Source organism: Prinia subflava, chromosome 16 (assembly GCF_021018805.1).
Source record: "Prinia subflava isolate CZ2003 ecotype Zambia chromosome 16, Cam_Psub_1.2, whole genome shotgun sequence".
Taxonomy (NCBI): domain Eukaryota; kingdom Metazoa; phylum Chordata; class Aves; order Passeriformes; family Cisticolidae; genus Prinia; species Prinia subflava.
In genome coordinates this window covers 12,434,921-12,458,077 of record NC_086262.1, presented here as the reverse complement: position 1 = coordinate 12,458,077, position 23,157 = coordinate 12,434,921, and the positions used below count along the sequence as shown (strand labels likewise).

General features: G+C 44.1%; 1 long non-coding RNA gene across 1 annotated transcript; it reads right to left on the bottom strand.

Moving 5' to 3' along the window:
- Positions 1 to 2,278: 2,278 nt before the first annotated feature.
- LOC134558850 (uncharacterized) lies at positions 2,279 to 4,214 on the bottom strand. Its single transcript, XR_010082420.1, has 4 exons — positions 4,072 to 4,214; positions 3,638 to 3,699; positions 3,420 to 3,460; positions 2,279 to 2,626 (listed from the first exon to the last, which is right to left on the bottom strand). It is a non-coding gene; the product is annotated as an uncharacterized LOC134558850 (long non-coding RNA).
- Between the last annotated feature and the right edge of the window lie 18,943 nt (positions 4,215 to 23,157).

Here is a 23,157-nt window from a genome sequence, read left to right as displayed (position 1 = left end):
AAGGTGAGGCAAATGTCCTGTGAAGTCAACTCTGTTCCCTAGTGAAAAGAGTGAGATTTTAGAAGGTTTCCACAGAGCAATCACACTCCAGGGTACTGCATAGGAGGTACTTTGGGAAAGCCTTTCCTGAGGCTTTTAGTGTGAGCCAGCAGGGACTGAAGCTGATGCTCAGAATCCCCCTCTGAATCAATGGATATGGAAATGGAAACCTGTTGTCTTGAGCTTGGCCTTGGAAGATTACCCAAACAAAAAGGCCTTAAAATTTTCTCCAGTCCAAGATATATTCTGGACCTTCTATTTCAGAAGAATTACTTGCACATTTCTAAAAGGACTCACCCAGTCCAGGGAGTGCTTAGCAGTGATATCTCCTCATTGTACACAAAGCCATTTTGCCACCCGCTCTTCCACCCAACTGCCTGGTCTCATTTCCAGCTGCCTGGGCACAGATGGCTTCCTCACACACTGATCTCAGCCTTTCTTTGATTCTCTAACACACTTGAACTCCCCTTTCCCCCCAGGAATTTCCCAGGCTGGCAATGAGCCCTGGCAGCAGGGCTGTGCTGGCGCTGGGGGTGCCAAACTCGCTGTCCCTGCACGTCCCAGCTTCAGCTGGGGCCACCACAGGTAGGGCCAGCACTGGCACAGGCAAAGGAAACCCCACATAAGGCCTGGGCTGCAGGTACAAACCTCATTTCTCATCTGGTTTTGCTCCTTGGCAGGATCTCCACACTGATGCCAAACCCCCAGGCCAGTTCAAGATCACCCACACGTCCCGTTGTGAGGAAGTAAATACAATTTATCAGAAATACAACACAGGAGATTCCAGAGAGCTCCAGGAGCTCGGGTTTGTGTAGGCAAAGCTTGGGAGATCAGCCAGTGATGCCATCTGCTGTGGGGTGGTGCAGGGCCAGCAGCTGTGCCCCTGCTCTGCCCCTTCTCACAGCAGCCCCCCCTGCCCTCTGCCCACAGCCTGGCACCCCGAAACGAGTGCTGGCAAAGTCCTGCCCGCCAGCTCTGCTGCTCTGAACACACACAGCACGGAAAGATCCCCTCTGGTGTTGTCCTTAAGGAAGCTTTGACTCATCAAAACCAGCAGAAATGCAAAATATTTCTGTTGTGGTGCATAAGAGGCCAAGTTCTGATAGAGAACAATCTCCTACTTAATTCATTTTATTCAACTTTATAAAGCACACTTGGAGACAAAAAGTATAATAAAACCCCAGAGTCCCAGTACAACATCTAACACTAACAACCCTAACACTGCCACTAAATAGATTTATTTATTTTTTTATAAAAACCAGAAGTAAGTCCTTAATCTGCTTAAAATGCAGAGTCAGCTGCCAATTATGTAAATAATACATGCATGTAATCTCCTTCTGTCTCCCTCTTCTTTTTATTTTCAGAAGTAATATCTTTTTCTTTGTTTTTTGCAGTCCATTCTGCCGACCAGCTCAGGCACAGGACCTTGTAAATAGGTCTCTATTTACAAGGCGGGTCCAGCTAACAACAATCCTGCTTCCAGATCCATAACTCTTTTCCCAGAAGTGCTTAGATATTGCTTCAGGAAGCAGACAGTGAAATAAAAACAATGGCAGAAGAGTAACCTGAGTGATTTGGAAAAAAGATAAAAAACATCTCCATGGAATGCTTGATAATAATAATAATAATAAAAATAAACAGAACAAAAATAAAGGTATTGATAATTTATTCCCCTGTCTCTCTCTGCTCCAAACCTGGGAATGTATTTTTCAGCTCCATCATGCAAGTATTTCCTCTGTGGGGAAGTCCAAACGAGTTCAAGTGGAGAAAAAAATTGTTTTCCATCAGCTGCTAGAATCTACTACAAAATTATATCCTTTTTGTAGGAATGTTGGTGGTTTGTTTTTTTGTTTTTTTTCTCAAGTGTCTTAGCAAGCTGCTGTTGGGGGTGGGATGTGAGGTTTGTGCTGCCCTGTCCGGTTTCTCTCAGCCCTGCTGGGAGCGGTCCGGGCGCATCCCGGGATCGATCCGCGGATTCCTCAGCGCCATCTGCTGCCACCGGGAAAGTTACAGCCAGAATCATTTTAATTCATTCATGGACGGTTTGTTTGGTTGGGTTTTTTGTTTGTTTGGTTGGTTGTTTTTTGCTTTTGTTTGTTTTTGGTTTTTTGTGGGTTTTTTTTGTTTGGGGTTTTTTTGGTTTTTTGTTTTTTTTTTTTTTTTTTTTAATTGTTGCTTTTATTTTCAATTACCGCAAAGGATGCGATTCCTGGGGAGCACAGGAGCAAACCTGCCGGGCAGCAAAGCAGCGAGGTCTGACTTCCTCCCCCAGAATTGTCTGTCTGGGGAGGTGGTGGGGTCACCATCCCTGGATGTGTTTAAAAGAGGGCTGGATGTGGCACTGGTGCCTTGGTTTAGTTGAGGTGTTAGGGCTGGGTTGGACCTGATGATCTTGAAGATCTCTTCCAACCTGGTCATTCTGGATTCTGTGATTCTGTGATTCTGTGACTCACAGCCCTGGGAGCTGGATTTGTCAGCACTGCAGTGACACCTGGACACTGATGATGTTCCCAGGCACACAACACAGCCAAGGGCCATCACAGGAATTAAAATACCCCCTGCCCCACACCACAGTCTGTGCCGGGAGCTGTGTGCAGGAAGAAAGTAGAAATGGAAAGGTTTATTTCTTTATCCACTTAAATTAGAGAATGGGAGAACTGGGGAGAGGGTAGTGCTGGCAGACTTTGGGAAGCTACAAAGCAAACAGCTGGGTAACACAGGGATCAGTTATATCTGGGATTCCCAGCTGGATCGGAGTCCCAAACATCCCTGCCTGCCTATCACCATTGTATCCTGGGAATTTACAGTCAACAACAGAACAACTTATCATGCCTTTTCCCTTGTAATAATCTCAGTGATTTACTGGGGCTGGATATTAAAATGTCTTTCCCTACCACCAGGCATTTGCATACATCCATCAGCCAGCTTGTATACGTGGGATGGGAGATGATTTAATGCTGCCAAGGAGGCTTAAGATGTGGATAAATGTTTTTGTAAGGTTTGTTAATGCTGTCATGACAAGATTTAGGAGGCCAAAGACCTGTCCTAGGCATAATGACTGGCTGAAGCAATCCTGGAAACATCCCTGTCTGGGGAAGTCATATTTAACAAAGATTTTAGAAAACAATATCTAGTCACAATATCTAGCAGAATAGAATTTCACTCTAATCTTTTTATACCAAATACAAAATCAAGTTTCTTGAGTGAATTTTCCCAATGCATCTGCTATTTGAGCCTCCAAGTATTACAAAGCTGAATATTTGCACATCTGATCTGCCCAGACACTGGCCCAAATCAGCTTTGTGCATGCCCTGGAGCAGCTGATCTGCATACAGGATGGCAAGAGGGAATACCAGGAGTAGGAGTAGGAGGGTACATACCTGGGGCTAGGACAGACATAAATTCAATCAGCATGGACAGTCTGTGGAAGCAGAAAGCAAGTAGATTAATATTAATTACTGTCAATGGTTTATATTTTGTGAAGAAATTACTTTTGCTGATAGTGAGTTTCTCAACTACCATTTGAATACTCCTGGCTTCTTTTGGGGAAAAAGAGAAGTGCAAAATCTTGGTAGAGCAAAAAATGTCATTAACTTACCACTGTACTTCCTCATCAAGAATATTTTTACTGCTATAAGCCCTGAAGATCCAGGAAATCAACTGAAAGACAAAATCACACCCTCAGAAGTGTGTGCTTTGGAAATGCAGACAAGCTCTGGTGACTGGAGAGATGCATGGCTGCTGTAATGTGCTTTACCCAAGACAGAGTTCCAGTTGTTTGTCTGAGGGGGATCCACAGCAAGTCTGTGTTAATTAATTCACTATTACAAGACAGAACAAGAACAAGAGGAATATCTACAATTCTCTACTGCACCCCACAAGAATTTCCCAGAAGAAATAACTACTGGCTTTACTAAACTGGTTCTCATGATAGTAACTAACAGAAAGACTGTAAGGGAATCTGAGCCTCCTCAACAATGAATTTAACATTATAAGCAGGCACTTTTTCAATAAAATATTTACATTTCCTACCTCTGCGTGGAGAGGTATTTTGAATTAGAAGAGCCTGGTGCTAAAGCCACCTGTGCAGGTTCATTTGCAGCATGAGAAGTGCAGTGACTCTCCTGCAGGCCCTGTGTTAGAGCTCAGCTGGGGCCATGGGGGACCCATGCTCTTTGCTTTTTCCTGTTAATCACTTGCCTTCTCCAGGGCATTGCCCAGACATGTCAGGATTTAATTTCTTAACAAAGAGATTGTTTTGCTCACAGAGGTGTGGAAACCAAACTCTGGCAGTGGAGGCTGCAGTTTCTGTTGGGATTAAAGGATCTTGGAAATTCACCCTAAAGATCTACTCTACTGCCTCGTGCTACTGGGTGGTTTTTGTCAGGAAGAATTCATGTTTCCAGCTGGCTTTGGCTTAGTGGATGTCTGTTGAACTAAAAGTATTTTTAACGTGTCACTTTATCCATAGTCCAGTGTGTCTCAATTTCCATTTCAAATACAGCTCAGATCTGACTAATCTTTTGCTTCTTCAACATTTTCAAGGAACTGTAAATTCCGCTATTTAATTAATGGGTCAAAGAGGCTGAGCTGTCTTCACGCAAAATAGAACCTTGCAGTGATTAATTAAAATTGCTTTCACTGTTCCAGCTTGGTAGATAGACCTGAGCATGGCATATTCTGCTCCAGAGTGCAAACCTGAGTGTGCTAAACTTAGAGAAGCAAAGGGAAATGTGATTATTACAAATGGCGGAACAATTTTTGCAATATGCAGAGACTGGTTTTTAAAGGACACTTTCAAGAGTTATGATGAACTTAAATCTGATCAGCCTTAATTGACCTGAGGAGCTCCCTCCCTGGGGATGTCACATCACTGTGCTCCCAGAGGCCCAGCACTCCTGCCAGGAATGGGCAGGAGGCACAAGATGCTGCAGTGGTGATGCCCACTGGTGCTGTCCTTCACCTCTGGGTGCCTCCTGCAGCTCCTCATTTGTGGCTGCAGCCAGCAAGGTGTATTACAGGCTCTCTCCTGGTTAGCAGGTGGGAAATTCAGATGTTTCCACAGGTCTGGGGCTGCACTTGTGATGGTTCTGTGTTGGTGTGGCAAGGGAATGCCAACATAGCAGCTAGGAATGAGGGCAGCCAGCAAAATGGAATATTTTGAGTTATTCTCAGTGGAGCAGACCTCTTATTTATTGTGTGGTTTGGTCTCTTGTGCCTTTCTTTCAGTAAAATACATTCATTTCATTCTTCAAAAACCTTCTCCAGCTCCCAATGAGAGGATTCCTCGGGAGAAACAGCGGGTGAAGTTCCGACAGCGGATAATAGAAGTGATTTCCTTTGTGCATTTCAGAAACCTCAGGTTAACCTGTTTTCCTTCCTCCATGCACACTCACAGGTCCTGTCACTCACAGACCCGCCCCTCAGTTAAAAGTTAAAATGCTGATCAGCAGGAGTTGGCTTTAATCACCTCCAAAAGGCCGCTGACAAACAGCTCTCCCGGTATGGATCCTGTACATGCTTTTACCTTTCCACCCTGCATTTAAATTTGGAATTAACCCCACGAACCCCCCACTAATGTGAGATCCAGACCGCGCTGGCACTGCCATCTGCTAAAAGATCAACAGGGCAACCCAAGGCATCAATGACAGCAAAAGGAGGCATTGGGTTTGTGAATTGAAGCCTCCTGTAGTGTACAAATTGTATTTATTCCCCTTTGCTGGATGCAGGGGTGCTGAGGGCAGCGGGGGGGTGCTGCCCTGGGTGGGTGCTGCCCTCAGCACCACAGGCACAAAGCCTGGGGGCTGGTTCCCTGCAGCAGCCAGCAGCGATTTCCATGACAACCAGCAAGCTGATTACTCAATTACAGCCTTCCTTTTAAAAAGTGACATCAAGCCAAGGGGACAACACATCCTCAGCTTCCCATGGTGCTTGATTTTCAAAGCACTGAGCTATGTTTAACTTTTTAATATACCTTGTGATTATGTTTGCCAACCTAGTTCTGGATCTCTTTTTTTTTTTTTTTCATTCGTTATTACCTTCATCATTATTGTGTTCCAATTGTTCTTTGAAATGTAGAGAAAGTAAAAAGCTACTTAAACCACACAGTTTTTCCTGTTGCAGGAAGTATGCAGGTGTAACCAACACCCAGTGAAAAGCCTCACTGGCATGGGAGGGCTGTGACAGATGCACTTTTAGGGGAGTGCTGGAGCCATGATCTATTTTGCAAAATAAATATGCCAAACCTATTACAAGAAACCTCAACAGAGCTACCCGTGCTGCAGTCTCTGAAACTGAGTTTTCTCTTCATGCTGTGCAGGCTTTTCATGCCTAATGTGCTCCTGTAGGTGCCAGCATGCTGTTCTCAGAGCTGATGCATTTTTCATCCTTCTGCATGAGCAGAGATTACAGGATATTTTTCTGCAGCTTAAAAAAGGAGGAAAGCTGAGCATACACTTGTGATACTGGCTTTCATTGCTTTGTTTAGATCAGTTCAGATCTATAACATCAGCTGTGCACAGACTGAGGAATTCCTTTGGTTTTTTATAGGGATACAACTGCTGTTATAGCTCCTTGAGGGGCTGGTCGAGGTCTTCCTCATGGTGGACAAGAGAGAGATGTCCAGTGATAAACCTCCTTTACCAAGCTAAGCCAGGGAGAAGAATAGAAGAATGGAAATAGGTTAAAATTAGCCTGGTTACCCCAATTATCTGGTTTTGGGACAGAGCTGAGCAGCAGCTTTTCTGCAGGGGAAAACTGTGAGCTCCTCTTGTCTATCAGAGTGGAAGAAGCTTCCCTATCTCTCCCCAAAGAGCAGGGCAGTATCCAAAGTCCAACCCCACAGGAGACAGATAGGTAAATGAGCCTTTCTGATTTCCCCAGACACTCTTAAATTGATTTGTGTGGAGTACAAACAGCAACAACATGACGAGGGGAACAGAAAACCACAGCAAATGAACTGTTTCTATGCATTTCCTCATGCCTCGTCCCTCTTCGACATTTTTAAGCTGAACCATAAGCCCTTCTCAGAGAAATGATTGACTAAAAAGTGCCTGATTATTTCAGCATTATTTGCTTTGCAAACTGCCTGTGTTATTTTATTTCAAAGCTAAGAAAACATAACCTGATTTTCCAAGCCATGGCGAGGAGCAGCTGAAGGTGAGGCTCTCCAGTTGTGGTGTTTCAGGGTGTGATGGAGATGTCAAACTGTGCAGAGGGGGGAGCTCCCTGCCAGGCATCTGTGGGAGAAGGTGCAGGGTGTGACTGGCTCAGGTGTTTGTCAGGAAGGCAGGGACAAGCTCAGAACACCAAATTGCAGCTTGCTGCTGCTCACTTAATGAGTCAGCTTCCCAGCCAGGCACACTCCAGAAAGGAGAGGTAGGAGGGATCAGCTGGAATATTACCTGAGCCACGCTGACAGTAGGAACAAATGGGAATTTCAAAAAGTGACAGATCTACATGGAGTGGAGAACCTTCACTGACTCTGGGGCCTTGCAAGAGGGGTAGATGCATGAGCTGGGTGTCTAAATGATGGGACAAATGCAGGCAAATATAATCTTGGCATTTAAGACCTCTGTGATGAGCTGTACCTTGTCCCCTGGCCTTCTTTTCCCTGAAAAGTCACTGAGAACCAGAGCTGGGAAACCAAACTCACTGACAAAGGACAAGTGCCTGTATGCTTTGAAGGGCAGGTATGGCACTAAGGTATGGGATCTGCAGTGTCTTAGATGGGCTGTGCATTGCCAGGTGCCGTCCTGTCTCCTCTCAGAGCCTCAGACACACAAAAGGACATTTTTTCAGAGCACTGGCAGGAAACTAAAGAGAATTTAGGCTGGGATAGCTAAACTTTTACGTGATACATGTTTGCATCATTATCTCTCAGGAGAACACCTCCTTTCAATTACTTGGGGACATGAAGTTCTTTTCTCTCTGTCACTCCTGCCTTTATCCCTTCCCTTCTCCACCCTCAGTGGGAGCTTCTTGCTGGGTAAAGGCATCAAATTAAACAGAGACATCCCTTTCCTTTCTCCCACCACTATTTATTTTGCAAATGACAATGATTAATCATGTAGGGGATCCATTTTCTGTGTAACAGGATTGTGCATTTGCAGTTTTCCCCAGCACATCATTATTTCCTCTCCTGGTCATAAAGTCATAAAGCTTCTGAAGCTGGGGATGATCAACCAGGATGCTGGGTGAGATGAGCAGAGACCTCCATTTTCATTTATTCTCTCTAGGTTTTATAAATATTTGCATTTTTTTGAGAACCTGGAGTTTAGACAGTTTAATAGAATGGAAAAATAATTGAGAGAAAGATCCAAATAACTTTCCCCTCCCCATCTAAGGGCACACAAACCATTTCATTGGAAATATAGAAAGTGGAGAAGTTTTCACTCTTCTGATTAGTACTTTGGGTTTGTGGTAGCCATTGTAAAGGCAGAACTCAAGGAGAAAAAGTGACACCAGTTCTCACCTGTGACAGCTCCGGAGTGCAGTGGGACTTGTGTCAGGCACAGCAGACACCAGTGCAGGAGCCTGAGCAGCTTTGCAGAGCAGTGTCAGTGCAGCTTGGACAGTGCTTGAGTGTCCCAAACATGAGGCATGGCAGCACGGAGGGTCAGAAAAGAGAAACAGCAGCACTGGAGGGACCACAAACATGGGCCAGCAGCTGCCACACAGCACAGCACTGAACTTCACAAGACCTCAAAATAACTGAGACCTCAGTCTTTCACCTGATTTTAACTTTCTGTTCTCCTTCCATACCCACCTCACAGTCCTTGATCCATGAGCTCAAACACATGCACAAGTCATTGAAATCCTTTCCTTGGTCCACTACAAATACTCTGCATTTCAGTCAGTCTCTGTTCCTCAGGATGTCCATTATGGGTTGGATTGGGATCTGGAGTCAGGCTGGGCTCTCCTGATTTATTAAATGAAGCAGTCCTTGTGTCAGTCACACTCAGCAGCTGAATTTCATTCCAGTCTGTTGGGCAGAGAAAGGACAAATTCTTTGGCATTTTTATTGAAATATGTTCAGTGCACTTTCAGACACTCACTGAAATTGAGATTTTTCTTTACCATGTAATTTATGATCAAGAGAACAGAGCCAATGACTAATTTATTTTACCAAATAAGTCTTTAATCTTTCCATTTATGTGCATGTGTTATTATTTCTATTTTAGAAGGGTGTGATTATTCTATAGTGCTTTCCAGCATTTATATCATCTTTGTTCTTCTCCAGGTGAAGAAAACACAGAACATTCCCTTGCAGAATTCCTGTACCTCCAATTTCCCATCACTTTGCCTGAAATTTGGGTGATATCAGATCCATGAAAATGGGAAGCCAGAAGATGCAGCCCTGTTTGGAGGTGTTGAGTTTCATTTTACAGCCTCATTACAGCTATTGCCCTGACCATTAATTTGCTCTGTTTTGGGAGATTTTACTTGCCCTTGTTGGAAGTTAAAACATCATTAGAAGCAAATGCCCTCCACAAACCTGGCACAACACTCCTGTCAGAGACAGCAGATATGGCAGATAGCAAGGCTCTGACCTGTGTGATGCTCTGTGGCACAGTTCCCCAAACTGTGCAAATCAGCTGGCACTCAGAACTCCTTCATTAGGACCTCAGTAATTTCTGAAGCAAGTGGAGAGTCAACATCAGCCACTCCTCAGTAGCAGACTTTTCTCCTGGGATATCACACAGAAAGGGTAGAGGAGAGAAAAGAGAGATCATCCTCAGCAGGAGCCTCAAAGAATCCATTCCTTCATTTAGGAGACCTAGATGGGAATGAGCCCCCCTTGTGCTGGGGGATGCACAGACACAGGATCTGTTACAAGGGGAGCAATTAAAACATCAAAAGGACATCAACAGGCAGTTACTTAAAAACATTCAGACCCCTAGAACTGGATGGATGTACAGCCAGCAAAAGAAGCTCCTGCCCCCAGCAAGCATGAGGGTGGTGGTGTGATCAGTCTTGTCTGCCCAGTGGTTTTATTCTATTTTTTGTTACATTTTGAGAACACAAATAAAGATGGAGCAAAGGTGAGAGTTCTGCTTCTCTATCCAATACAGTGTTTTATATAGAAAGCTGAACAAGAACACTTAATCAAACTGCTCCATCTGTGTCAACACTTCTGATGGCTTGAGATGGCACCACTAATGCCTGGACATCCATCATGCCTCTCTACAGCAAGGTACCCCTAGGAGTAATTCAGGAGCCTTCTCCCAGGATATTGCTCAGTGTAAAGTCAATATTTTAATGTCTTTTCCAATGGGAATATTGCTTATGACAGTTTCATACAGCTGTAGAATTACTGCTATTTGTCTTCAAACCCCTCTGATGGTGCTGTGTCCTCAGGCTGCCCTTTCATGCTTTGGAATTCTTGGTCTCTACTTCCACATTATGGAACTGTAGAGAGGGAGGAGAAGGTCAAATCCACAACCCTGGGGGGATATCTTCACAAGCAACATTTAGAAACTGGGATGAGATGTTTTGGATGATATTTTCCACAGTGCTAGTCTGGCTGCCATGGAGTGATCCCAGACCATCTAATATCTTGCTCAGAGTGTCAGCAGAGCGCCTTTGGCAGGACATTTGGGTTTAGCCCAACAGTCATCCGAGTACCTGGGCATGTAATGGATTTTTTAGCTGTAGAAGTAGACTGAGTTTGTGAAGATGGAAGTGCAGAGGTTGCTAAATCTCTTTTACTGATGTCAGTGTCTGGGAAGAGTGTTCAGCATCTGCTGTAAAACGTGTTCTTCAACAGCCTACCAATGTTTGGGGAACAAGGGGCTTATTTCAGTTCCTTTTGCCATGTTTATATAGCCTTTGCACCAACTTACAGAAGCATAAGAGTCCTTATCCAGTGCTGAAATGTGTTCTCTGCATTTGACAAAGTGTTCAGTGTTTTCTCACTGTTTCTGGATTGCTGGTCTCAAATGAGGGCTGATTTTCCTGTGATTCACTTCCACCTTTTGAGAGTATATTTTCTGCCTATAGAGGTATTTCAGAGAGAAGTGAGGAAAAAAGGATTTTTAATGAATTAAATACACAATAAATATACCAGAACAATGCATTTTACAGCTGTGTCCTCTACCTTTCACCGGGAATATAATCATATAACATAACAATAAGATACAGAATTTGAGATCTGCCTTTACAAAACTGTGAGGAATTGGGTTGTTCCAGAAAACCTCATGATGAACTGACATGAGATTCCTTCCTTGTGGTTGTTTCTGCTCCTGATTTTTCCACAGATTCTTCTTGGCGGGCTCTACTAGAAATGCCAGCTCTTTTCAGTTTGAGGAGAAGGAGAAAAAAAAAAGATGATTATAAATAAAGGGGGAGGGGAAAAAAAGAAAATATTTAATCTTCCTTAATGATAACTTCATTAAATCTTCTCATTACAGTAATTGCAGGTTTAACTAACGATTTTCCCATTGTGCAAGCTCTGGAGAGGCTGGGAATTTAATAAACACTTAGAATAATACCACACAATGAAGGCAAAAGGTGAAATTGCTATTTGGATGCATCTCTTTCAGCTAAACTGTGCAGGATCAAGGGGTCACTCAGCAGAGATAATTGTTAATGTGGCTCCAGGGGGCAGCCAGGCAGTCAGGCAGACAAACATCCCCGTGTTCTGTTGGGTTGCCATTTGATTACAACGCCAGTCCTTGATTACACTTCAGAAATGATTAATTGATTAATAGTTAGACACTCTCCAAAATGGCCAAGGAGGAGGGGACACCAAAGTGAGGCCATTGCATTCACCTGCAGGTGACCTTCGAAGCAGGAGAATTTTGTGGTTCTGTTGTGGTCCCATTTAGGGTTATTTCATTAATGTCAGTACAGCAGGATGAGCTCGGGGCCCAGGTGTTGCACAGGGAATCAAATAACAGCAGTTCACTGCTGGCTCTGCAAAAGATTTGCTCTCACTGGAAAGTACTTAATCTCTCCCTCCCTTCATTCATCATCTGTAAAGTGATGGTGAAAGGTTCTTTCCTACAAATCTGCCTGGGCAGAGCTTCTTGAGGCCCTGAATCCATACACAAGAGAGATTTTAGGCTGAGAAGAACCTCCTGAAACTTTCAGATTCAGCAGACAGTAATAATGCAGGTGTTGTTAAGAAGTGAGGACCCAGAGATCCATTGTAACAGTATTGATTTACAGTTTGAGGACCAGGGAGTGCGATCAAGTCTGAAACTGCCTCAAAGCATAGACACAATTTAATTTCAGTAGCAAGTGGCTGGCAAGAAGGATGTCACGACCAAACAATTTGTTTAAACCAAACAACTTTCATGCTTCTTTTTTTTTCTTTTTCCTTGTGCTTTTGTGTGGATTCTTGGAAGCATGAAAGCAAGCTAAGATGGATCATCACCAAGAACAAGTATTCCATCTCCCTTGCTTCTCTGTATAAGTATCATTACACAGTATTTATTTACTTATTTTTGTACTATCTTTTAGTAACCAATATTTGAAGTTTTGAATACCTCTTAGCTCTTTTTGATTTGTCAAATATGTGAACTTCCATCACGGTATCTCTCATAGGAATGGCTAGAGAATTTTCTGTCCCAAATACACCTAGCCCCAAATTCTTCTGTCTGATCACACTCAAAACCTTGTAACAAATAGCACAAATATGTTACCTTATCCCTCTTTCTGAACTTGCTCAAGGAATCGTTATTTCACACAAATTACAGTTTAATATTTAAAAGCAATGCACTGAGGTTTAAATATTGCTCCCCCAGCTGGAAGAGTACATTTAATTTGCAGTTGGTAAAGGTCTGCTTACAATTCAATACTGAAACATTCATTAGGATGCTCTGGCTAGCATATAATTCTGCCCAGTCATGTTCAAAGAGCATCAAGAGGCAGATGCAGTCATCCCTTCTCTATGGGGAGTGTTAAAAAGAGACCCTTGATTAAATGGTGACTCACGAGGAACACTTGGGGAGAAATCTTGAGGGTGATACAATCACCACGGAGAGTTTGGGTGCATAACAACAGGGTGGGCACAAAGCATCCTCCCCAGGGAGAGCTGCATCCCAGGGGAAGATTTGCCTGGATCCCAGCTGCAAGGCAGCACCTTGGCAGGTTCGATGGATGGAGCACAGAGACAAAAATCTTTGAAATTCATCTTTATGCCTTCACCTCTTCTTTTATCTCTGATCCCCGGAACCTGAATCACCTACAGTAGGGTGACTTCAGGACAAGTGGCAAGTAATCAGGTGTTTTGATACTAAAACCTGTTTTTACTGGCCTTTCTGTGTACTGCAGGGCAATGTGTGGGTGTGCCAGAGCACCCCAGGGAGCTGGGAGCTAAATCTGAGCAATACAGAGGGGAACACATCTGTGAGTGATAACACACACCTCTACATCACCAGCACCCTTCAGTCCGAGGCTGGGGAAAAGGTGTTATCCAGGGAATAAATCCTTCAGGTGCAGGGGTGGCTGGACATGAGGAGAGCCTGGAGGGGGAGATCTCACAGCAGAACCTCTCCTGTTTAAAACAAAGGCTCTTTGCTCCAGGACTGATGACCAGGGCAGTCTCTTTCCTTCCAACACACACTTAGTCTAATAATTTGTGCTGCTGCTTTTTGCCTGCATCCACTGCCTGCAGGTTTTCCAGCTTCTACTGCTCTAACTCAAATTCCCTTTTCAGCTGTGACTCATAAGCACTTTGCAGTGATTTCATAGCACAACCCCTTAAAGAGATTAAAATCTCTGGAAAATCACCACCTAAGGTTGAATGAAGCTTACAGCCACAACCCCAGGGAGGGGATTACCCAGTAGTGTCTTCAGCTAGAAAGGTTCTTTGACTCCTGGGTATTTTTGATACAGTTTGTGTTAAAGAAGTCTGAAAAGCCTCTGAACAGAAATTCAGGTATACACCTGCTAGATACCGGCACTGTGAACTTTTCTTTCAGGGATACTGATGTCCTTACTTAAGAAAACTGTGTAGAAAATTAAAGCAAAAGTAATTTTCAACAGAGGGTAAGAAACAACGAGGAATAATCCAATTTGGTTCAGTAGCTGAATGAGATCACAGCAGGTCTGTGCTTTATGGCCCTCTGGAAAGTTGCTCAGCTCAGCACCAAGCACTCTGAACCAGGAGGAGATCTCATCTCAGTATAAGAAGGTTCTGTGAGCTGGATTCTTCTCCCTTTGAACACAGGAGATGGCTCTTGTGCCATGCTGGCTGCAGAAGACATTTATGGCATTGTTCATGTGAGTCTGGGAGGATGCAAGGAGCAAAGCCCACAGCAAAGGAAAAGTAAAGGGTTTCCCCAGCACTGAGTGCAGAAGAGAAGAAATTTTATTATTGCCAGGGCCTGGTGCAGACATGCCAGTTTTCAATGTTCAGTCTTGCTCTGGAAGCAGCATGGATCCTGCATTCTTGTTTTTCAGGACCCCAGATGGGTTTGTTTTTGTGGTGTTGCTCTGGTCAGCACACCCTCACCAGCCCTTCCACACCTGGCCCAGGAGAATTTATAATGGGGAAAAAAAAAAAAAGGCCTGAAATTGCAATGTTCACTTCTAACTTTGAGCAGTGAGATCCTCTGGATGGGCTTGGGAAAACTCATCTCAGTGCCAACCCCAGGAGGATCCATTCAGCCCCACTTGTTTCTTCCCCTCCTAGTGAACCCTGCAGACAAGCACTCTGCAATTAGAGTGATTTTGTGCCCTAATTACACCGTATTATTGGTATCTTTATGAAAAATAGACCTGCTGCAAGTCTAGAATCAGTATTCCTCCTACACTTCTCCTTAAGCTCCTTTCCCTGCAGGCACACTCTCCCTTTCCCTCGCTCTCCTCTCTCTGCTTTGCTGCTAGCTTTGTTTCAGACAGGAATATTTTTCTCACAGTCACTATTGAATGAAACCCTCTGCTTTTTGTGTCCTGTACTGAAAAGGAGAAAAGTTCAGCAAAAATGGAGAGCAGCTGAGTGTGAGAGGACAGGTGAAAATATTCCTGATAGGGCTAAGGAATGAAAGGCAGGGAGGGGAGGAGGAACAGAGATGCTGCTTTGCAAAGGATGCTCTGTGGAGAAGATTCTGCCTGTGGACCACACTGGCATGAGTGTGGATGTAAAAGACACCAGCATGGAAGGGACAGAGCTAAAGGGATCTGTGTGTATGGGAATCTCTGGGGAAAAGGGGGAATTTCCTAATTCTGGAATTAGGAGATTAACTGGGCCTTAAAATTCCAAGAATGTAAAGGTTTTATTGGGAACAGAAATGCATTCCCTGATTCATGTCCCTATCTGTGGGGCTGCTCCTGTTCACAGATCCCAAGGAAAGCCCTCACAGGCAGGCAGGGAGCTGATGTCTGCACTTGCCACAAACCCAACACCTCCAGGGGGTTCCAGGCTTGGTGCCCATTTCCCACAGCACCATGGGCCTAGCCAGGAACCTCTGGTGTGCCTCTTCTGTGCCCAAGCTATTGCACAATCATAAAAATTCTTCTAATTCTGGCTGGAGAGAGTTTCTAGGTGGAAAGGAAGGTGTCCAAGGAGCCCAGATGCTCTGGCACGGCTGTGCAGCATGGGCTGAGTCAGAGCAGGTCTGGGTTCCCAGCCTGGCAGGGCAGCTGTACCTGACTTTTTGGAGCAGCAGCAGATCTGCTGAGCTGCTGTGTTCACTGGCTCACCTCTGAGCTTGGCAGCTCTCTGGATGTTAATAATTCTGGATGCTCAGTTGGATACAACTGCTCATTGCATAAGATTATTTTCTTCCACTCTCCAGATCCTGTTGTCAGCTTTCAGTATTTGAGGGGTGCTGCCTCTGTCTGAACCCCTGAGACCCCCTGCTGCACCTGTAGGAGAGATCCCCTCTCAAAGGGAACCCTCAAACACAACAGGGTCACTCAGAACAATTGCTCCTGCCTGTGCTTTGGTCTTGCAGAAAGGTCTGTGAATTCATTGTCCACCGTTTTCAGTCTATTTTAATCTATTTTAATCACGGAAGTGGTCAGGGAGAGGAACCATCTTTTGGTGGATTGCAGTGTGGTGCTAAAGGCTTTGATTCTCCACAGAGCTCCAAAGAGCTACTGGAGTAGAAAGGACAAACCACTAACAACTTCTGCCAACAAGAGAAGCTGAGACAAAGATACATTCTTAAAAATTTAATTCTGCAGGGATTTGCTTCTGCAGCCCCACTGTCAGTAGTAGCTGGGATGTAAAGATAACCTCTAAAGCTAATTTAGGTGCATCTGGATGGGTTGGTCATCAGTTCTTGCATCTGCAAAATACTGCAGAACTGCTGCTGCTCTGGAAGGAATTCGACCAAGAGGTTGGGGACATTTAGCCATTTTGTCAGCCAAAATTCTGGTGTAACAATAGCTCTGTGCTTTTGCAATACATATGTTAGGAGAGTTACTAACATCACCTTCATATTTCCCCCTTGCAATTAGTTTCCTCAGTGTAAGAAAAAACCTGAGAAAAAACAAGCTTTCCTAAAGGGATATCTGGATACTTTTCAATACTATTCCAGAGGGAAGCTGAGTAGAAAATGCTGTATTTTCTTTTCCAGATTTCAAATGCCCATCAAGCCTTTCAAAAGTGTATTATTTAGCTCATTATTAATAATCCGGCTGTTAAACGAATCTGCAGAAAAATAATGTGTGCACTCCAGTTCAATGTTTGGGCTCATCCAAGCATTTAAGAACTGTCAAACAAAATGCACTGTATTCAAGGGAATGTGCATTCATTGAAAGATTAAATGAGGTACTGCAGCAAAGCCCCCCCATTGCAGGGGAGAGGCATTTCAAGCTAACAAATAACTACAGCACTATTATAACGAGACCCAGGGGCATGTGATTTCAACTCACTGCACATCTCTGCTCTCTGGGAGCCTGTATTTTTTTTTTCTTTTTCCCAGGCTGATGAAAGAGCAAACAGTGGTTGACATGGACAGAGTTGTTCCCTTAAACCGTTTTAAAAGATTTTGTAGTGTTTCAAAGGCTGTCTTCAGAGTGGTTTCCCACCACCCATACCTGTGGTTTCCTTTCCATCTGCTTCTTCTGAAGCACTGGGAGGTTGATATGTCTCAGGGCATCCAAACTTTTGTGCCTGAGAAATGCCCTCTCCCAGTGCTTCCTGACATGCTCCCCAGCGTTCACTTGGCTTTTTCATGTCTTTATTTCTGTTTTCCCAGCAGGCAGCAAAGCCTAGATAACCTGTGCTATCCGACTTTTTAAGGTAAAATTTGTGTCTCACCTTCTTTGAGACTTGGACACAATCCCTGCTTTTCTTCTCCTTATAAAATGTGAAATAACTTCTCTCTGCCCTTTAAAATATAGTGTCTTTAATGGAATATTACCTCCTTTCTTGCCTGTATTTCAGATCATAAACCAAAGTTCCCAAGAAAGCTGAAAGGGAAAAAAAGTCCAATTTGTGGCCAGCCACAGCTGTGCTTTCCAAGATGTGACTCTAACGTGGCACTGTTCATGCCTAATATCCAAGGCTTGGCTTTCCAGCTCTGACTGAGCCCAGCATAGTTATCCCTCCTAAAATGTAGGGCCTAGAAAAAGCAATAAACTTAAATGCTGCTGTAAAGGATGAGACAGCTTGTAAAAAAAAATGTGGCATATTCAGCAATTCAGCCGCTGAGCACCAGCTAAACAAATATTCATGTGGAAGCAAAAACGTCCTGACGTGGGGTTGTGTACTTTTGCCATCCTAAATACTCTACAAATGTCTCTGTGGGAAGTATCAAAGATGCTTTATAGTACCAGACAGGTTATGAAGATGGTTCTTTACCCAGTTGGATATAATGACTTATATAGTGTAAATGGAGGAGGTTGAATAACAAACACTAAATAATTTATTCAAGGAATCTCTTAAGTTCTTTTTTATCCTGCAGCCCTTATTAGATGAGTGTCTGTGCACACAAGGATCGTTGTGCCTGGCTGTTGTCACACAGAGAGAATCCAATGATGACATTTCAGAGCTCGATTGCCATTGATTCTGGGTCATTTGGGTCATTGGAAAACTTCCACTTCTCCCAGGTGAAATTGAGACCAAAGAGAAGCATTTCAAGATAGCATGTGCACCCAAATGCAGAGAGAACTGTGAACATCCCAGGGCTGAAACTGGATTTACCAAGTGTCAGTTTAAGGTGTCAGAAGTGATGGTGGGGATGAAGCTGCTACTCTGGGCTATATCCCAGCTGTAAAAAATACCAGTTTTCCTTCAGGAAACAGCATTCAGGAATGCTGCACATGCATCTGTTTTGTGGGCAAAACCTTTGTCCTGTGGCACTGTAGAGGTGAGAGGGGCTCTCAGCAGGCAGGGGCTGTGTTTCCTGCACTGAATCCAAAATACCTTTGGGCAGCACAGTGCTACCCTGGCAGGAGGCTGGGTGCTGGCAGCAGCTATATGTGCCTTAGTGTTTGTCAGCATCAAGCTCTGAGCAGCCAGTGTAAATCAGAGATGAACAAAATTAGGCTTTGTCGAGAATTCCCATCCCATCTATGTCAACAGCCAACCATATTATTTTAGGGACTCCTCTTTCTTTCTGGGATGAACAGGGTAATATTTCATAAATCGAGGCTTGCTTATCAAGTGAAATGCTCCTTTCTAACCACAGGATGCTGAGGCTGCCAGGCTGAAATGATGCACAAATAATGCCAGAACAGCTGAGCTGCTGCAATCCCTGATGGTGGAGCGTGGAGAGAGCCTGGTCCCTGAGGAGGATCAACCCCAAAGCAAGTGTGGCCGTGCTCTGTGTGGATTTTTGAAGGGTGAGCACCTTCACCTTTCCACTGCCATGACCTGCAGCACTGCCAGAGCTTTTCTATAACGCCAGAACAAAAGGCACCAGCCAGCCACAGTCTGCAGCCACCTAATTGAAAGTTTCTGAGCCTGTCGGGGCTGTGTTCTCCCGGCTCTCTGGTGGAAGCAGTGTATTCCAAGTTTTCCCCCAATTATAGCTGGCAGCAGCTCCCGCAGCCGGCGCGGTCCTCCCACACACCGCTCCTCGCTGGGCTGCAGCCTCAGGATGGAGTTGCCTGGCAACAAGACTCGGCATCTTTGGGAGACAAAAGCTATTATTTCTGTCACACAGATGTGCTAATGTGATTATTGACTGGAGGGGGGCGCAAACACAAGAAGGGTCAGATTCCTGATATTTGAAAATTTCCGGGCAAGAGGGTTTTAAGGGAGAAAGGCAGAGAACCTGAGAGAAAAAGGCATCGAGGTGGAGGGAGGAGGCTGGGAACTGCTGAGCACAGTGTGAGATAAGGTAAACCTGATCAGAGTTTTTCCAGTAAAACAGTTTAATCCAAATAAAAGATCAACAAAAAGACCGGTTTGGTGTGTTTTAGCTGGTGAACTTTTACTGAGTCCCTCCTGGGTCCCTGCGGATGGTCTGGTGGCTGCAGAGCTGACCCCAGTGCTTGGAGGTACGGAGTCTGCTGCTCTGGAAAAGCTGGTGGTACAACAACTGGGTGAAGAGAAGCTTCCAGGACCTTGCAGATAGATGTTCAGCGAGTTCCAACCTCACTGCTGACAGAGAAATGTCCATTTCACCAGCTTCATGCTAATTTAGAGCCAAACCAAACAGCAAAAAGAAAGAAAAACTTTTTTTCCCCTGACACCTTTCTTTCAGAATTTATAAGTCACTTTTTAAGTCAAGCTAACCAAAAATCTCTGCTGTGAAAACCCCTCTGTCCTTCCTCTGGGATTCCACTAAGCTGGCTTGTGTAAGGTCTGGGGGCAGAGCTGTGGCCTCTCCCTGCAGGAGCTGAGGGATGCTGGATGCAGTCCCTGCCCCTGGTTTGCAGCACTGCAAACTCCACCCTCGAATGCACAGGAGGGTTTGGACCCTCCCAGGTGTTCAAGTGCTCTTCATACCTGCCCTGCTCATGCTGCCCCTGCTCCTGTGGGTGGGGAGGTGCTTTGATCTGTGAATAAATCCAAGAACAAGTTATTGTTCATGGCTTTGCACGTATTTGCACTCAGGTTAGCTTGCATGAGGGCCAGGGTTGCTTATCCTATAAAGGAGTGGCCTAGGGCTGAGGCCAGTGCATGGAATGTAGGGTTTTATTTAAACTTCTATTCAGATCAGTCTTGTTTTTCTAAACGAAAGGGTTTTCACAAAAATCTTGTTTTTCTAAACGAAAGGGCTTTCACAAAAATCGACGAGGCAGGTTGGATTAATTGTATTGATGCAGAAGTGCCGGCCCTGTAGCTGCACATTCCCAGTGAGTTGTGCTCTTGACTGTCTGACAAAGTCTCTTGTAGGCTACACACAGCCGAGGCTGACCCTGCTCATTGCCTGGATTTCTCTCATCATTAGCACTTTTTAATTGAGCGGGTAATTGACAATGCAACCAAAGCACCCAAACAAGTATCAGCGGAAGGAGTAGGACTGATTAAAATTGGAAGAAAGTCATCATTCACATCGTGTTTGTGCCATTTTGGTGGGGCAGGAGCCTTGCAGTGACGCTGCAGGTTTTGTTGCACTTTCTCCTGCTTGCTGTTTTTCCAGCATTAAGTGGTGCTGCTCAGAGGAATGAGGCATGACAGGCACCAAAGGAATTGTCCTCTGGGGGAAAAGGATGGCCCAGTGCTCCTTCCCCAGCAAAATGGAATTCTAATGACCAGAGCATGAAATGCACTTTTCTGCTCTCTTAAAATGTGAACAGGAGTAACAAATGCCCCCCAATCCCTACCTGAAACTTAAGGCACGCCTGGAGCAAAATGCTGATTGAGCGTGAGAAGTGTCTGTGTTAGGGTAATTATTTCTTTTCCTCTTTTCCAGAGAAATCATCTCAAATGTGTGAGAAACTGAGACAGGTGAAAAAGTCTTTGGGTGGGGGGAAAGAGGAGATTCTAGTATTTCTCTCATTTCCAGGACAAAATTAAGACTAGACCTTCAAAAGAGCCTGTGAAAAACAAAATAAGGAAAAGACAATGTAGCAGATTTCTGGGGTACTTTCTTTGGCTCCTATTTTGTTTTGGCTTCCATTTCAATGTGGAGCAACTTGAAAAGGTGACAATCTTTTCACTTCATTGAAAAAATATAATAATAACTACAGAATGCCTTGTCTTGAACTGAGATATTTTTCTCCTGAATTTTCAGATGGGTCACCCAACCAAATGAAATCAGGTGAGTAAATATATCCAGTTTATCCAGCCTGAAAGGTAACTTCAAAAAGACCTCTTGAGCTCTGCATATGTATGAGATACATATATGTATATATATATATATATAAGAGTGCAGTAGTTGAATGGAAATGAGGTGTTTCTTAGTGTTACATCCTGAAAAGTACCCTGTTTGGATGTCTGCAAATCTTAGAGAAAGGCAGAAAAAGGATCTCTGCTTCTTTATTCAGGAGAAGGGTTTGGTTTTAATTTTTGCATTTCCCACATAGCTGTAACTGTGCCTTGAGTGCTAGGATGTGAAATAATTTTTAAATCAGATATTGGGATTTTCAGTGCTGTGCGGCTCTGGGAGTGGTAGGTGAAGTGGAAAATAATAGAGGAGCTCAGTTAAAAATAAAAGAAAGTGGATTTTTGATAAGTTAGAAATTGAAGGTTGGAGCCCTAAGAGGGAAGTAGAAAACATACATGCCCTTAATGAAATATTTAAATAGGAGGATTGAACTCAAGACCTGCTTCTATCCAGCAGTGAAAGAAGCTGAGAATCCCTGCTGAAGGGCTGCATCTGTTATGAAAATCATCTTCCAGCCATGGCTTCAGTCTCTTTTGCAGGAAATCAATTCCTTGGTGAAGCTACTTCTCACTTACAGTGTAAGATACAATAATAGACTAGGAGAAAAATGCATTTTTGGCACCTTTTGGCTTAACCTACTTGAAAATGAACTTCTCCAGCTTCCAAAATGAGCAAACTTCTCTGCAAGAAGGGTTGCAAGGGGAAGCCAATCTGTTTGTGGAGCAGTGATGAAGTGTGATAAATTCAGATCTCAACATTTTTGGTTTATTATAAGGTTGTCACTCAGGCAAACTCATTCTCCTCAATAACCACCATGCTTTGGTGGGAATTGAGTGCAGGCCTCAGGATTTGTCCATATAGCCTAACAAATCCTTGCAAATATTGATTAAAATTGGAGTGCAGGTAGCAGGAACAGCCAAAGCTGACTGCCTAATGCAGTGATTTATTACACAACTCAATGTTTTCCCTTTGGCTGGTGTGCACAGAGGCTCCCAACACCAGCCCTGAATTAGGGGAATTATTCTCTTCAGCCACTCAACAAATTCTGACTGATGCAAACACTTCTTATTGAAGGAACTGAGTCACAACCTTACAAATAAACCTTTTTGCAGATTTAATTGCTTAAAAAGAAAAAAAGAAAAAAAAAAAGAAGAAAAAAAAAAAGGAACGCTTGAACATTATTTCTGCTGGCGCCATCTGGTGATTTCCAGGCAAGGGCTCAGCCTCCCCTGCTGAGTGCCACAGCCAGCAGTTCCTCCTCAGTGTTCCTGTATGTGCTCCCCCAGAAGTTTCTGCCAGTCTGAAATACAGGGAGATAATTCCAGCTTTATAACTATCCACTTTCTGTCGAGAAATATAAGTGGAATTTGGTTCCGTGTCATTAGTCCTCTCTCTCCCCTACTCATCTCAAGATCTCAGTGCCTCTTCCTAAATCTGATGTATAAACATCAGCACATCCCTTCCTGAGGGGCTGCTAACATTCTTGGCAGTGTGAGCTGGAACCCAGCAGTGAGGAGGATTAATCCATCCCAGTCCATACAGCAAAGCAGAGCCCAGCTCCCAGCTTCCCAGACCTGTGCTCCTACCCCCAGGGCATATTTATTGTAATAATCTAATCTCTCCCACCATTAATTCTGCACCAGTTTCTCCGTTTTGTTAATAAAATCAAATGTCAGCCTTGCTGTGAGGAGAATGGAGTGAGAGATATCCTGCTTTTAAAGGAGCCAGAAATGGGATTTTTTTATTTCATGGAGGTACTGGGACAGCTGTAGCTTTTTAGGTTCCCTCTGCTCTGCTCCAGGTAGAAAGTTCCCCTGCTCTCTCACCAGCCAGGGAAGCTTGGAAAGAACTAAACAGAAAGGTTTATAACCTTTCTCCTTTTTACCTCAACACCCAGAGAAGTGGATATTCAGGTAAGGAGGAGAGGCACAAACAGCAG